Raw genomic sequence first — 17,015 nt, 5'->3', positions numbered from 1 at the left:
AAAAACACAATTTTTAAAAAGTTTCAGTTGTGAAACTGAAAAGGGGGTTTCAGAAAAACTTCAAATTTAAAAAAAAAATAGAAAAAAATAGGTAAGAAAAACACAAATGTTTCAAAAGCTCAAATATTTTAGGTAAACAAATCTTGACCAGTTTTTATAATCTGTACGTGTGAATTTTCCAATCCCCCACTGGTGTCAGATGGTGCTTTGCAACATTGTCTCTATCCATGGTCTATTGCAGTGATCCCCAACCAGTGGCTCATAAGTAACATGTTGCTCACCATCCCCTTTGATGTTGCTCCCAGTGGCCTCAAAGTGGGTGTCCATTTTTTTTTTTTTTTAAATCTCTTGGAGACAAGTTTGGAAGCACAGATACACAGTTTTACTAAAAGCAGAGCTTCCTTCAGGCTAGCAGCCCACATGGGGCTAGCAAATAGCCAATCACAGCCCTTATTTAGCATCCTGTTTGTTTAGCTCCCCAACAATTTTTACATCTGAGTGTGGCTCATGAGTGAAAAAGGAGATCCCTGATCTAGGGCATATAATGTCAGGCTTTCCATTGACACTTCCTGGGGCTTAAGGTTCTCCAACTGTAGTTGGTAAAGTGGAGCTTTAGGCTTTCTTTGTATGGTTTACTTGTTTGTCTAGTTCCTATCAGATGCACATTGTGTAGCATTCAAAGTAATGCTCTTATGGCGTCACTATACTTATAACTGACTACAGTTCATTTCTTTAAGAAAACAATTTTCGTGCATAAAAAAGTTATATTCAGGTCTTCATTTCTTTAGCTGACATTTCTGCTAGAAGTATTTTTAATTAGTGGACACAACCATTCATTGCAATTGCTTTCAGATGTTAATAGACTGTGAAGAATGTACCATTTGTCTTGTTCTATTCTAAATGTGTCATAATTATCATATATTAAGACATCATTTCCAAAGGCAACCCTTTTTCTCTTTTGAATACATAGTTACAACAAACTCATTCGAGTATTTATCTGATTACAGCAATAATAGATGTACAATAAATTTGTTTCGCTTGGAGGTTTCAACCATAATATTTACTACAGGAAACAACACTACACTCAATACCATATACGAAATCTTAGTAACTGCAAAAAATATTCAGTTTTTAAAACTGTCATCAGACTGGGGGCTCAAACAACCTGAAGGCTAAACTAACAGTAGATCATCCTCTGCATGTCTCTTGGGGTAAAAGAACCACAGTGGTACACTATACTATATTTTAGTTGTTTTTAAAAGGAGTAAAGCAAGCTTGTCAAATCTGTAGTCCTTAAAGGGATAGTTCACCTTTAAATTAACTTTTAACATGTTATAGAATGTCCAATGACTATCAACCTTGCAATGGGTCTCCATTATTTATATATCTATTTATTTTATTAATTACAGATATTTCTAAAAAGAAAAATTGAATCTATTAAGGCAGTAGATAAAGAAATAGCCTACAATTAGTCGGAATTAGCTCTGAACCAAGAACGCTGCAAGCAGATAATCCATAATCACAAATACCAGCAGTTTATTTAAAAAAAATCCCTAAGGAACATTTGGTCTAATAGAAGATTATAGTAGATAGTTATGTTGAGTTATTCCAGTTAATTAAAATGAGGGGTCTGCTATTTCTAAGATATAGCAGTTGAAAGGTTTAATGGTGGGCCCCCAGTCCTGGTGGACCCTGGGTAATTGCCCCTTTTTGCCTATTCATTAAAATGGCCCTGCAAAGCCATTCTCCATTGTGCATCCGTTCCTCTAACTATACTATATTCCACATCAACCCCTACTTACTTTAGGAAACAGGGACCAAGGAAAGAATTTATGCCAGTTTTGATCTGGTTTTGTATTTTGATTTTTATCGAATTGATATTTGAATTCAAATGCATATATTGTTTGTGATTTTGTTTTCTTTAGTAAATTTCACTGCCCAGGCAGTAAATCTTTCTTGTGCCATTTAAACTATATTGTTTTTGACTGACATTTTTATTTATCCTGCTTGTTTTATAACAGAATAAACAAACGCCAAGCAAAACCATCTAAATACATTTTTGTTGCTATTTATACATAGAAACACTTGTATTTAATGCTATACAAGATGTAGAAATAATAAGATAAGACTCTGGAATTACTGTTAATTGTAATTTATTCTCTCCGCATCCCCATTCTCGTCTATTAAAACATTTTACTAATTGACAAACACAACACGAGAATGTTCAGCCTCTACACTATAATGAATGCCGTTATTAAACTTATCAACCTATCTACCACTTTTTATCCTGCTCCTTACATTGCTTTGCAGACACTTTAATTGCCTGCATAAAATAAAGATACATGCCCTCAGTCAGAACATAAGTACTTGGGTAGGGAAATGGATTAGAGATAGAAAGAAGCTTGGTTCCGACAGAACTATACGGTTATTAAGCCTGCTGAAGAAGTCAGTACTTAGCACATTACTTTTAAATGTTATACAAATAATTTGCCTATATGATCAGTAAAAGAGTGAGGCTGATCCCTCAATGCCCACTTCACTATACAAAAAAAACATTTTTTTTCATCTAAAAATTGAACTTCCATGTAAGTAGGGAGGTTCTACAGTATTGCTTAATAAAGAATCAGAGAGTTTATTGTATTCTTCAGAAGAACTTCAATATGCATTACAATTTTAATTGTTCTTCTCTGGAGTTTTTGTGTTCATCATTTCCATTTTCAGTACTGAAGACCAAAGTACACTAAAAATGTTATCTATCCCCATTTTAATACAGAACAACACTTTGCTGGCTTCCCGTTGCTGGTTGGTAGTGCTTTTACTTTACTGAAAAATTAGTTAAACCGTGAATAAATTGTGCCAAAATGCACTGAAATCGTCCAGATGCAGATGCCCCTGACATATAGCTATGGAAGAAAGTGTATATATAATGTACGCACCCACACCAAATACACCAGATACACCAAATCTTTATATTCTATCCAGTTAAAAGTGATTGACGTGCTACCTGCTTAAAGGAGAAGGAAAGTAATTTTGGCATTTTACTGCCACATTAGTGCCACCTAGAACAATATATTTATTCTGCAGAAAGCCTTACTATACCTGAGTAAACAGCTTTAGAAGCTTTATTCGTTTGCTTAAGATAGCAGCTGCCATTTTAAGTAGCTTCCTGCCTGCAGTCTAGCCGTTAGAGTCCGGATCACACATTCCTAAGGGAGGGGGGAGGGAGTTCTTAGCATTCTAGTGGGAGGGGGGAGCATGAGAAGGGAGAGAGGAGAGAACTGTGCAGACTGTGCAGAGTTTAGCATTACTGTAAGTGCTTATGGCTGTATTTACATAGACCTTTCTGATAAAGCTTACTCAATTTTTACCTTTCCTTCTGCTTTAAAGGACATGTAAATTTTATTTCACAAAATGTTAGGTTCCTGTTGAGAAAGAAACACACCAGCCTGTGGGAAAAAACTGTCTAAGCACCGCACCATCATTCTACTTTAAAATCAGCACAAATTAAGTAATCAGGGTAATGCAACATATTTTTTTCAGAATTTTGGCGTCATTATGGATGCATGTGGGCGATTCACTTGACCAATTGTCCTGCACCTACCACAGTTGCATCTGATTCGCCAAATGGACACAACTGCATGTACGCTTTTTGCTAATCAGGCACAATTGTGCTGAATATGTTGAAAGTCTGTTTGGCCTTATTTTTGGTGTACAAGTGACATGTGCGCCATATTATTTTGTCACGTGTGTGCTGCGCCAAGTGATGCAGGGTGTTTAGGGAAGCCTGGAGTTACTGTCTGGTCTGAAGGTAGGTTCCCTTGCCTTAATAGGTGCAGCAACATCTGATTCAGAATGTAAGGCAGGAAAGACTGAGCGATGCCAAGCACAACTTTATGTAAGTGCAAGGAGCACAGAACTCTATTTAATACCTGCCTTGACTGGCTGCAAAAACAGGTCTTTCCTTTTTTTGCAGTTTGCTTTCCTTTAGTAAATGTATATATTTTTATATCCAGTGTTTTACCAGATTATGAGAGCTGATTCATCTGAATTATAAAGCACGTGGGAATATATTTTCAGTTTTCTACTGGATAGATCAGAGAGATGCTGTTCAACAATCTTTCCTGGCATAGCCAAACGTCATTGATCCAATGTCCTGGAGTTAGATAAGCTGCTGTAGCCATAATACAGATGATTTTGAAAATGATAGATGCCAAAGCTAGTGAATTAAGCATTTAGAACAGAAATTAACATTATACATTTTTACAGCAGAAATCGGCCCTCACTAGTAAGCTTGGAAAAAAAACAACTGCAATCAAGTCCTGTTTTCTGGACTGAAATGTTATTCTTTGTGTGCATATAAATTATGAAGATCTGGAAAAAATGAAGTCTGCCCCAAACAGAGAAAAGCAACTTCCCAGCAATTTGAATAAGAGCCAAATAATGTCAGTCTTCTGGGATGATAAAAACAATGAAATGAGCAGTCTCTTGTCTGCTCATGCTCTTTTCAGCTCCCTTATCTGCCATTCCCAGCATGGCTCTAATTCTGCCAGGCCATAAAGTCGCCATATTCAGGGATCTATTTAACTGGAATTTCCCAGGTTCCCTGCCCCCCAACTTTAAATCTGCTGTCTGTAACACAATCAAGTAGCCACCATCAAATTTTTACAAAATGCATCTGTCTTTCTTGGTTTATTTTTGACAGACTCTCGAATACAGACAATGACTATAACTATATAAATGGCATTAATATACTATTTTATTTAGTGCCAAGACTAATTTAGATATCAACACTAAAAATTTGCTACATTTTAGTTTTCAGTTTCTAACTTTTGCTTCACTTGGTATATAACATTTTTATCTTTATACATTGTTTATATATAGAAAAATTACTATTCAAACAATGCTCTCAGATCTGCAGTTTTACACAAAAAGGTGCAGCTGAATTTATTTTCCCCAATAAATTACAAAATAGGCAATACTTCAGCATTGCTTTAGGCCAAATGAATGATTACAAACTGAATCAAATATTTGTCTAATTTGTGTAGAAACATTTATTTGTGAATATGAGTGAACAAAGAATATAAAAGAGCACATATAGTAAAAATATGTAACATATAGGATTTTGATTTCCATTTGCTGTGGACATAATGAGCTCGCACAGTAATCACTGCTATAAATATCAGTATCAGCAAAAATGGCTCATGCTGAAAACTCTAATTACTTGAGTCCATATGTTTATCATCTAAACAGTTATCACGGTCTCTTAAGCTTTTAATAGAGTCTTTCATGGCATTTGTGTGGTTAAATTAAGCAGCTGCTCCACCACTCAACATGCGTAAATATTATAATCAAGGAATATTAAATGTATGATAACACAAATCTGTTTTTATGTAAAAATTGGAACCACTTTGCTGTAATAAACATAGCCATTCTGCCAAGTGTGTCACCTAATAAAACAGAAGAAAATGGGAAAGAAACGTCCATAGTGCTCTTCTCCAGCTGATGTTAGTAACCAAGAATCTGTTGATAGCTAAAGGGCTAGCATTTACATGTCTGGTTTAAAGTGTAGACTAGCTCCTCAAAGTGGACCCTGCTCCATAAAGTGTACTGTATGTTTTACAAATGTCATTGCCATGGCTTCCTGGTAGACTAAGGGACTACTAACAGCATAGTTGGTTTACTAACATAGGTTCTTTTTGGCACCATTGCAGTTTCCCATAGCAATCAAACAGATATCAATGGGCTTTGTTTCATTGTCAGAAGGCCCTACCCTAGGGCTTTAATTAAGAAAGCATCCAAGTACCTTTATCTATACTTATACTAATCTAATAAGTCACTAAAAACTTACTCTGACCTCTATAGCAATATATTTGAAGGACCACTGGTGCTTACATTTGAATCCTGCTATTATCAATATTCTACAGCACATCCTTTCTGGAGCCTTATTAATTAAATCTGATGTGAATGACCAAAGATGCTCTGTAAAATACCTTAGAATATACTAGCACTATATAAATTAAGAATAATAAACAAATGCATAAATCATATAAATCCAGCAGTAAACAAATGTTTCTATGTTGCCGCTACGCTTTATCAAATATTTATTACTTGCATCAAACTGTATCAAATTGTTTCTTTCTACCCTATGAAAATGACATGCAAATGTCAAGAATTTGTAATCAATATGTTATCCTGCTAAACTGCAAGGGAAATTAACATTACATTACACACCAAATATTTATACTATTTAAGTATTCAGTACTCCGTACAAATTGATCATTCCAAAAAGTATTCTGCTTGCTCTCTTAGCTCTATTGCAATTTGTGATGGTAAGCCCTATTGAGAAACATTATATAATACATGATTGCTTCTTTGCCTTTCAATAACTGGTGAACAGACAAAATACATATCTCTTCAGTAACACCTTGTGCAGCAAACACCATAAAAGTAGCATACAGGGTGTATTGGAAACCCCTTTGTAACCTTTTATACGCAATCTCATATGGACTAATACTCCATTAAATACAGAGGATGGGGAACGAGCATTTACATGATGATCTTGGGCCATTTCTGTACAAAAAAAAAATAATTATTTATTGTTTCACATACTAATAAAATTAGTTGTTTACCTTTGAGTTAACTTTGAGTTAACTTAGTATGATGTAGATGTATTCTATAGGTATTGGACCCATTATACAGAATGCTCGGGACCAAGGGTGTTCTGGATAAGGGGTCTTTCCGTAATTTGGATCTCCATACCTTAAGTCTACTAAAAAATGAATAAAACAGTAATTAAACCCAATAGGATTGTTTTGCCTCCAATAAGGATTATTTATATCTTAGTTGGGATCAATTACAAGGTACAGTTTTATTATTACAGAGAAAAAGGAAATCAGTTTTAAAAATCTGAACTATTTGATAAAAATCTCCATTTTTATCAAATAGTTCAGATTTTTAAAACTGATTTCCTTTTTCTCTATGGGAGACGGGCTTTCCATAATTCAGAGCTTTCTGGATAATGGGTTTCCGGATAACGGATCCCATACCTGTATGATATATTTCAATTTTTGTTAAGCAACTCTCCAGTTTTGAGGAGTTATCCGGTTGCTAGAATTCAAAATACCTTAGCAACCAGGGAATGGTTTGAATAAGGGGCTGGTATATGAATAGGAGAGAACCTGAATAGAAAAATAAGTAGTGAAACGTAACAATAACAATAAAATTGTAGCATCACAGAATTATAGTTTTTTTGACTGCTGGGGTCAGGGACCCCCAATTGCAGAAGGAAGAAACATTGCTTTCTATATATGTTGTATATACTTTTTATGATTGCCTGGCCACCTGCCATCTCACAATTGATCAGAAATAGATATGCTTCTTGTTCATGGAGATACAAACAAATGCCTACATTATGGGGCACATTCATCAATGTACGATTTAGTCCAAATACAAAATATTTGTATTTTTTCTAAGTTTTAGAACTGTGTGTATTTTCAGCAATTTTTGTTCGTTAATTTGCACAACTTTTTCGTACTTTGCGTCAATTTGCGTGACAAAATCATATTTTTGCAATGAGTACGAAAGTTTTGGATTCATTCAAGCTTCGGTATCATGACTTTCCTTTGGCCAGGTTGGAGCTGCAGAGTGCCATTGAGTCCTATGGGAGGCTTCCAAAATCCTGCACAGAAGGAGCGAAGTCAGAAAGGTTTCCCCACCATTTCCGATTGTTCAGATAGGAAAATTTTGTGACTATCGGATCGCCATTCCCAAACGATCCTTCAATACGGAAATTTCGGATCGTAAGTGCGAAATTTTGTATTCAAGTGAAAAGAATTTTTGGGACATTTGCGATCATCAGAAATGATTCGTACCTTAGTGAATCTACCCCTATATGTTAAATAACCAAACATCTTAAACTTGTTGTCTGTTACAGTATATGATCTTTCAAATGTAAATTTAGAGTACTTCAGACCAGTACCTTCCAATACATTAAACAGATAGGAGATAGCACTGAGGAGAAATCACAAAAATGTTGGTAAATGAAAAATGTTGTAAAAATGTCGTTTATGTGCAGACTTATTCATAGACCAATTTTCTGTCATTTTTCCACCTCTACCAACAATTTTCAAAACACGTTGTTAAAAAGTGAGCGTGGCTATTCTGCACAACCTTTTTGAAAATTATTCATGCCCATGCAATGTCATACTGCGCAGGTTACATTACATCACGTGCATGCACAGCCAGGGAATTGGGGCCACTGGGAAAGGGAGCAGTGAGGAGTGAAGGAGAATGAAGATGGTGGCCGCTTACCCCATAAAATGCATTTACTTGTGTTTCAAAAAGATGGCTGATTGGACTTGATTGAGGTCTGACCCTTATACACTTTCATATGATGTAGATTTGGCCAATGCTCTTTTGGGTTTCCTTGTCCTTTAATAATCAGTAGTGGCACCACTAGTTTGACAGCAGTATAATTATTATTACTCGTCTGGAGTTTAATGCCTGACACAAATAGATCAACCTGTTGCAGTCAATGTGTATTTCAATAGAAAAGACAGTAGGGGTCATTTAAGCAGGCAGCAGAAGGTGCAAAGTCTGCATACACAAATCTTCTGGAGTAATTAATATATGTAGTATAATTGTAGTATTAATGTATGTAGTATTAATTATGTAGTATTAATAGTAGATGGGAGACAGATATCTTGAGTTGATATGAATAGTGACGCGGGTGACGCGCCATTTCACAAATTTTATGGCGAAGTGAAACAGGACAGATTCGCTCATCCCTAGATATGAAGTATAATTCACTGATATATTCACCCCTTCTAATTCTCCTTTCTATACTGTAGATGTTCTTTAAGACCCCCTTCTCCTCATTGTTTCCAGTGTGAAACTAACATTATTTTGGCTCTACATTCATGAAATTGGCAATATTCTTACAGATTTAGCAAATATATAAAACATTACAGATAAACTTACACTATTAGTAGGGTTAATAAGTGTCCTAAGAGAGAAATTGAATTTCCATGATTTGGTCAGTACTTTAGTAAGCACTGTCTCTGTAAGTTACACCACATGCACCAGCGTACAAGGAACAGAGCCGCAATTTTGTGCTTCAGGGTTGATACATAACTTGTAGTACTATAGATAGATAGATAGATAGATAGATAGATAGATGATAGAGATAGATAGATAGATAGATAGATAGATAGATAGATAGATAGATGATAGATAGATAGATAGACCGACAGATAGATAGACAGAGAGACCAACAGACAGACAGCCGACAGACAGAATTCTTTAAAATTGCAATCAGAACAGTAATTTGGCTTTTTCCATTCTCAAACAGATGATCATTTGACGTTTAGCTGCTGCTGATGGCCTAAAGGTCACATAAAGATTACAGAGGGGATTATGTCACTCCTGTCATATGATAAAATCATCAAACAATAAGCCGAAAGCATTGTTGAACGCACCACCCTTTAGAAAATAAAATAAGGTTTATTTATATATCACCACAGAGATGTGCCATCGGAAGATTATTATTTTTAAGGCAGTTTGCCCTTTCTGTATCTCGCAGAAGAGGGTATCTCTTGGTTACAGACTAAGACTTAGCAAAGCAGCACTTGCATCTGAATAAACAGTGTGCTCAAGTTTTAGAAGAGGCAGATCACTTCAGCCTTTTAAGGTTAGCATTACTGACAAATTACACGTTATACATATGATGTTCAGTCTCACGTGCGCTGCAAGTATTCAAATCCATTATTTTCTTAGTATAAGCTGAAGGCGGTATACTTTATATGCAGCTAATGCACTTCATCCAGTTTGTATTTAAGGAAGAATGATTATCATTCTATGACATACTGTTTGTGCATCTTGATTACTTTATATTTAACTTCAACAACATTTTTATCATAATTACAGTGTTCCTTAAAGCCTACAAGCAGATATTATTTTCTTTCAAAAAAGTATAATATTAACTTATAAAAACTGGTCTCAAGCTGCATTTCGCATTCATTTTCTAGAAACCGACTTTTTTTTCTTATTTGATTTTTTTTAATTGCACATATGGATCTCAGAATCGAGGATTTCACAATTTTCTTGCTTTTTTAGCTGGGAGTGTATATACATTAACTTTGTTTTAGTTTTATTTTGTCAGCATTGCTTTAGCAGTGGTGCTGCTGCCATAAGGTAAGTTATGAAACTGGCCTCAGGCAGCAGCTCCCCTGGAGTTACCAGACGTGCCAAAAAGGCTGTTGCGCTCTCTGTACTAGCAACATGGTCCCCCGTGTTGGCAAGTAGATTTTTTTATATTTAATTTTGAAATTTCACAGTGGGTTAGCCATATTCTTCATTTCCCAGGGTGCCACCGTCATGTCACCTGTGCTCTGATAAATTTCATTCACACTTTACTGCTAAACTGCAAGTTGGAGTGATATTACCCCTCCCTTTTTTCCCCCAGCAGCCGATCAGCAGAACAATGGGAAAGTAACAAGACTGCAGCTCCCTGACACCTGTATTGCTAAAACTGGTAGAAATCAGAATAGCACTCAATATAAAAAATCCAAGTCCAGCTCATGACTCACACAATGCACTGAGATGGCTGCCTACACATGAATATTACAACTCGAAAAATACATTTATTGGATTAAGAAAAAATTTGTAGAGTGGTAGAGTAAATTATTTGCTATGTAAACAGTGTAATTTAGAAATATAAAGTATACCATAAAAATCATGACAGAATACCTTTAAACTGTTTAAAGCCAATGTAGTAAATCCTATACAAATCCACAAGCACAGCAAAATTGTGAATAGCAGTGATTTATTCTTTCTGTATTGTGATAAATATTTTATAAAACAATGCCGCTTAGAAAGTTTGCAGACACGCTAGAAAACAAGCAAAAATGGAAAATCAGAGTACAATCAACTCCAAAATATAAAACTTGTGCTTGTAAAAATTGTAGATTGTAGAATAAATGCGTTCATATTTTTGCCCTACAGGGAGGGAGTAGGGAGTACTATAACTAACTGCAACAGGATCAGCAATGAAAGACATGTAATAAGCATTTTTATACCAGAACAATTCATTAATACATCTACTTTTGTTGCTTGGCCGAATCTTTATGCAAGAATATGCAAGGTGAATTTGTAATCAAATCATTCCTCTAGGGCAGCGCTATCCAACTTCTGTGGTACCGAGGGCCGGAATTTTTCTGGCCAACGCAGTAGAGGGCCGATAATTGAAGCCAGTTTGACCACTCCCCCTTTTAAACCACACCCATGTTATCACAAGAGCTTTTAAGACTATACCCACATTAATGGTGATAGCGCAGCAAAACCCCAAATGGTTGGTGCTCACTGTAGGGATATCAGCCTTCCTTCATATGTGAAAGAATTATATTATGTCATATTAAGACACAACCTTAAATCCCTATGCCTCCTCTTCCCCTGTGGATAGTACAGCAACCCCCAGCACATAATTACACATCTTACGGACCATATAATGACTATTTTCAAATGCTATCAAACTCCCAGAACAAACCCCTGCCAGGTTCACCTCCCACAGGCAGCATAGGGCAGGCAGAGTATGGCACACACAGGAAGCATGGGGCAGGTAGAGTATGGCAAACACAGGCAGGGTAGGGCAGGCAGAGTATGGCACACACAGGCAGCATAGGGCAGGTAGAGTATGGCACACACAGGCAGGGTAGGGCAGGCAGAGTATGGCACACACAGGCAACATAGGGCAGGCATAGTATGGCACACACAGGCAGCATAGGGCAGGCAGAGTATGGCACACACAGGCAGCATAGGGCAGGTAGAGTATGGCACACATAGGCAGGGTAGGGTAGGCAGAGTATGGCACACACAGGCAGGGTAGGGCAGGCAGAGTATGGCACACACAGGCAGCATAGGGCAGGCAGAGTATGGCACACACAGGCAGGGTAGGGCAGGCAGAGTATGGCACACACAGGCAACATAGGGCAGGCATAGTATGGCACACACAGGCAGCATAGGGCAGGCAGAGTATGGCACACACAGGCAGCATAGGGCAGGTAGAGTATGGCACACATAGGCAGGGTAGGGTAGGCAGAGTATGGCACACACAGGCAGGGTAGGGCAGGCAGAGTATGGCACACACAGGCAGCATAGGGCAGGCAGAGTATGGCACACACAGACAGCATAGAGCAGGCAGAGTATGGCACACATAGGCAGGGTAGGGCAGGCAGAGTATGTGAAGGCAGATTTATCAAAATTCGTAAATGTTTTTTTTTTTTTCAACAAAATCTTTTGCCCCGCACGATCGGTGAGATTGTGCTCTTTTAGCTACTATTGAACCTGAGCCCTTTAGCTGTGTATTTTAATTGCCTCCATTGCTACACACTGATACTAATACTGATTCTTTGACAATTTTGACCACAAAAGATTATACATTTTTAAAACCAGGGTATGTATTTAAGGTTTATACATAGGTTCATACTGTAGCACAGATCATACTCATGATATAAATAGGTGTAGCAGTAGGTGGAGATACCAGGACCAGTGGGAACCATCAGGGTGAGATTACAGGAGATAAGAGACCAGACGTAATTGAAAAAGTACAAAAGTTCTTAAGCATTTGCATTTGGGGTGTAGCTAAAATCTGCACCTATTGCTGATTGGAAATCCAGCACCTCTAGAGGTGGCAACCCTGCATTATAATATTTCTGTTGATTGCAATAATATATAGACTGCCCAAGCCTTGTTCTGCATTCATTCACCTGACTGTAGTGTGAAGGGTGGGAGCTACAACATGGAGCTGGCCGCTGCTACTGTATAAACTAAGCAACAAATGGAAAGTTGTGCTCACCATTAAATTTTAAACCTTTAGGCAGAGGAACAATAAGGCTGTGACCTCATTGCACAAAAACAAGAGGCCACACATAGTCAAACCGTTGTAGCATATAAATATTTGGAATCTGAAAGCATATGGATTGACAACTTGCATATCCAGCATTTTGGTCCACAGACTGGATGAAAAGCATGACTTTTTTGATGCAACCGCATTTTTTTATGTGACCATTGCGAAACCATTGCGAAATTTTGCAAAAAAATTTGCAGATGGTGAAATGCGGAATTTCGTTGCGAATCCATGCCTAGCCAAAAAATTTGCTCATCACTAGTCATTAGTTGAGGGGGTTTTTCATTTCACAAAAAAAGATATATAGATGGACAGTGCTTATGCACCACACTGTGGTTCCAGAAAAACATGGGATAGCATCACAAAAGCAGTGGAAAAACACCTGCATGTTTTATGTCAGCTTATATACATATCCATCCCACTTACACAATGCCAAATGCATTAAAGGCATAGGTGTTAAAAGGTGTTAAAGTGATATTTAATATGTGTCTTACATTTGCCTTTACCACTTAATTTCAAATAATTCAAATTAGAAAGTAAATCCTCACAATATGTGTGTACAGAGTGATAATATAATAGTTTGGGATAGTCTACCAACCATGTAGTACATAGTGTGGGCCCCAATGAAAATACAGGAATAATCCATTAAATTTCAGAATTTATCAAGATAACAATTTTAGCAACCATGTTTTATGGTTTGCATTTAGGGCCATGTATCTGCAGAAATTAATCAGTCTTATGTGGTTTAATATAATGCAGTAGTTCCCAAACTGTGGATCTGGAACAATGCCTGAAAATAGTGTGAAAATAGAGCTCACCACAGAAAAATTCACCCACTTTCTATTCATTACCATGGAATTTTTAGAAACATATTTATCAAATGGTGAACTCTAACTTTCACCCATTGATAAATACGCTTCTAAAAATTTCATGGGAATGGATAAAAAGTCAGGGAGTTTTTCTGTGGTGAGCTCTAATCTGCCCCTTACTATATGATCTTTGGGTAAATGGCTGAAATAGCAATCTGTTCATACAAGGTATATGTGTTACTGTGTAATGAGCTGAGGGGAGCCCTGGCCAAATGCTGGACCTTGAAAGGAGTAGGAGTTAAAAAAAGGTCTGAAAACCACTAACATAACTGAATGTTGTGCTGGGGAATGAATCAAATAATAATCTCCATTCAGCTGCTGAATGTGGAAACTATGCTACTCTTTTACAACGCTCTGGACCGTGTCATGTTTTTTGCACTTTGCACCCTGTCCCCACATAGGTCTTTGTACAGAATAAAGCAGAAATACCTGCACCTATCCCATAAATACAGCACTGCATATACTCAGCAGCACTGTATTCATTAGCGGCAGGCTGAGGGAGGGGGGCATCCCCTTGGTTGAACCCTTGCTAGAGAGTTAATCAGACATGCAAGTTAGGGCCAGTCAATGGATTCAAACCACTCATAGCCTGCACTTAAAGTTGTTATGGCCACTGGGTTCATAGAAACAAATAATAGTTTCTATACTAGAAAACCTGAGAAATAAATGTATAAAATGGCATCAATAAATTAGAAGTAAACACTTTGGCACATTTGACATTGAATTGGCAATCCTTTTATACATAGGTTTATGCATGATTTAGGTATGCCATATCACTTTTCTTGGCTGAGGGATTCTGCATGAGCTCTATACAACAGACCTTGCAATTTGTTAGCAAAGGGGTTTGTGCTCACCATGAGCTATGCTTATATCTATCACACCCAGACAAACTATACTTATAAATAGGGAATGCAGTATATATTAATATTTTAACATTGTTATTACAAATACTTTATTTACCGTTTTAGCCTAAAAATAAGCACTGAATTATTTATTTATATTTATATGTGGGTCGTAGCATTACTAATATTTAATATGAATTCTCATAGAGCGACCCTTACTGTGTTATATAATAGCCTATATTAGCTTGATGTCAGCCTGAATGCGATGGTAATACTTGGAATACTATTGCAATTGTGTGATATTAGAAGGTTTAACAGATTTGTGAGTGACATGTGAACAATTACTCTGGCATAAAGTACTCATTTTATTTCTCATATCCATATGTCTACTTACAATTATTCATGACAAACTGACATGGTAAAAACACCATCATTAATGATTTGACACTGTTAATACAGTTTTAAAGAATAGGTCAATTCATTCACGGCGGGTTAAAGAGGCAGTGAGGGAAAGTATATGTTGTTTCCGTCTACTGTATAATTTAAGCATATATATATTTTTCCCATAACGGGATAAGCCTTTAGATTTTTGATATGCCTCGTGTTGCTTTTCCTGTGGCAGGAGATATATATTTTCATTTTGTTCTCAATGCTTCCCAAACAAGAGGTTTTCGGGGTCATTACTCATGGATGTGCAATAGTAATTTACATGCTAAAATATAATTTTGTGGTAAAATGTAATATTCTTTTTAAAAATTCCAGTAACAATCATGATGCAGACGCTAACATCTGTATAGTCATGTTTGGAAAGATATAAGCCCTGTACCACTGACATTAGTTGCCCAAAATGAAACTAGCCCAGCTCTCTTCATAAAGCTGCAGGCTGTGGGGAGCGGAAAAGCAGCCCTGTGCCCCATAGCTATTAAAATACTGTATGTGTCTGCTACTTTTCCCCTGTGCAATAACCCAAATCAATGAATATGTTTCTTGTATATGCTTCTTGTTCTAACTTCACTAGACCACATATATGGATTCCATTCAAACTCATTTAGTGTCTCAATTCATTGCACTAAATCATTGTATCTTATATGAATTTATCATTTATTAAAATATTTGTTTCCTCTGTCTATAGCAATACTAATTAGGTAGTGCTATATAAATGAAGATATAAATATATCCACTTCCTACCCATGTTGTGTATAAACTATGCCATAAGCCACCAAATGAAAGAATAATAAGACACCTATCAAGAGAAAAGTGTTCATGAAGCCAGAGCAGATAGCAACTATAAGCATGTTTTCATTGCCGAGCTGTAAAAATCTGTACCACAAGCAAACATCCCTATTTCATGCTTTTCTATGATAATTACATCTCTCTTTGTAATTATAATAACTATTTTAGTGGTAATGTTTCAGAATAGCTATTTTTACATGTTGTAGGGAAATATCTACTGCAAAATATTTATTAATCAAAATAAAATCTGTCACAGTGTTTTAAGGTAGCACAACTAGTATTAAAACTTGCACAAAAAGCAGCACCTTATTCACGTTCTAGGCTAATAGTTAGTAAGTCGGGGTGCCAACCCTGTATAAAACCCAAACAGGGAGGGCTTAAGAAACAGTGGCCCTGGCCTTGAATCTCAGGCAGGGCCCCACTACAAAAACAGACACTTAAAAGAGAATGAAAGGTAAAAACTAAGTAAGCATTATCAGAAAGGTTTATGTAAATACAGCCATAAGCACTCACAGAAATGCTGCACTATCAAAGAGTCCTCTATCAAAAGAAACACAGAATGTCTTGTCTCCATTTTTGTAAACATGTTGTTCAGGTGTCTGACTTCCTCTCTCAGAACCATCCTTAATTTCTAGGGCCAGAGTCTGTGCAGCTCTCTATTCTCCCCCCCCCTCCTACTCCCCCCTCCCATAAGAATGCTAAGAACTCCCTCCCCTCACCCTTAGGAATGTGTGATTTTAGCTCTAAAGGCTAGAGCTGGAACAGGTAGTTATTTAAAATGGCAGCTGCTGTCTTAAACAAACAAAGAAAGCTTCTGGGGCTCTTTACTCAGGTATGGCAATGCTTTCTGCAGAACAAATATATTGTTCTAGGTGGCACTAATGTGGCAAATCTATTGGCAGTAAAATGCCAAAATGACTTTCTTTCTCTTTTAAGCTACTAGTAATGCAATAAAGTAACATGGTCTTGTCCAGGTACTTTTAAACTTCAAATCCTGATGTCCAACAATGCCTGAAGGCTAATGGGGTGCTGGAGTTGTAGTCCAACAATGGTAGGCCATGAATTGAATATCCCTAGCAATCGCTAACCACTCTCTGATCTGCCTCTCAAAATAACCTATAGCTGCAGAGTGACATATTATTTTACCATTCTATGGACCCAGTGACATTT

Source organism: Xenopus tropicalis, chromosome 2 (assembly GCF_000004195.4).
Source record: "Xenopus tropicalis strain Nigerian chromosome 2, UCB_Xtro_10.0, whole genome shotgun sequence".
In the NCBI taxonomy this organism is placed as follows: Eukaryota; Metazoa; Chordata; class Amphibia; order Anura; family Pipidae; genus Xenopus; species Xenopus tropicalis.
This window is presented reverse-complemented; position numbering follows the sequence as displayed.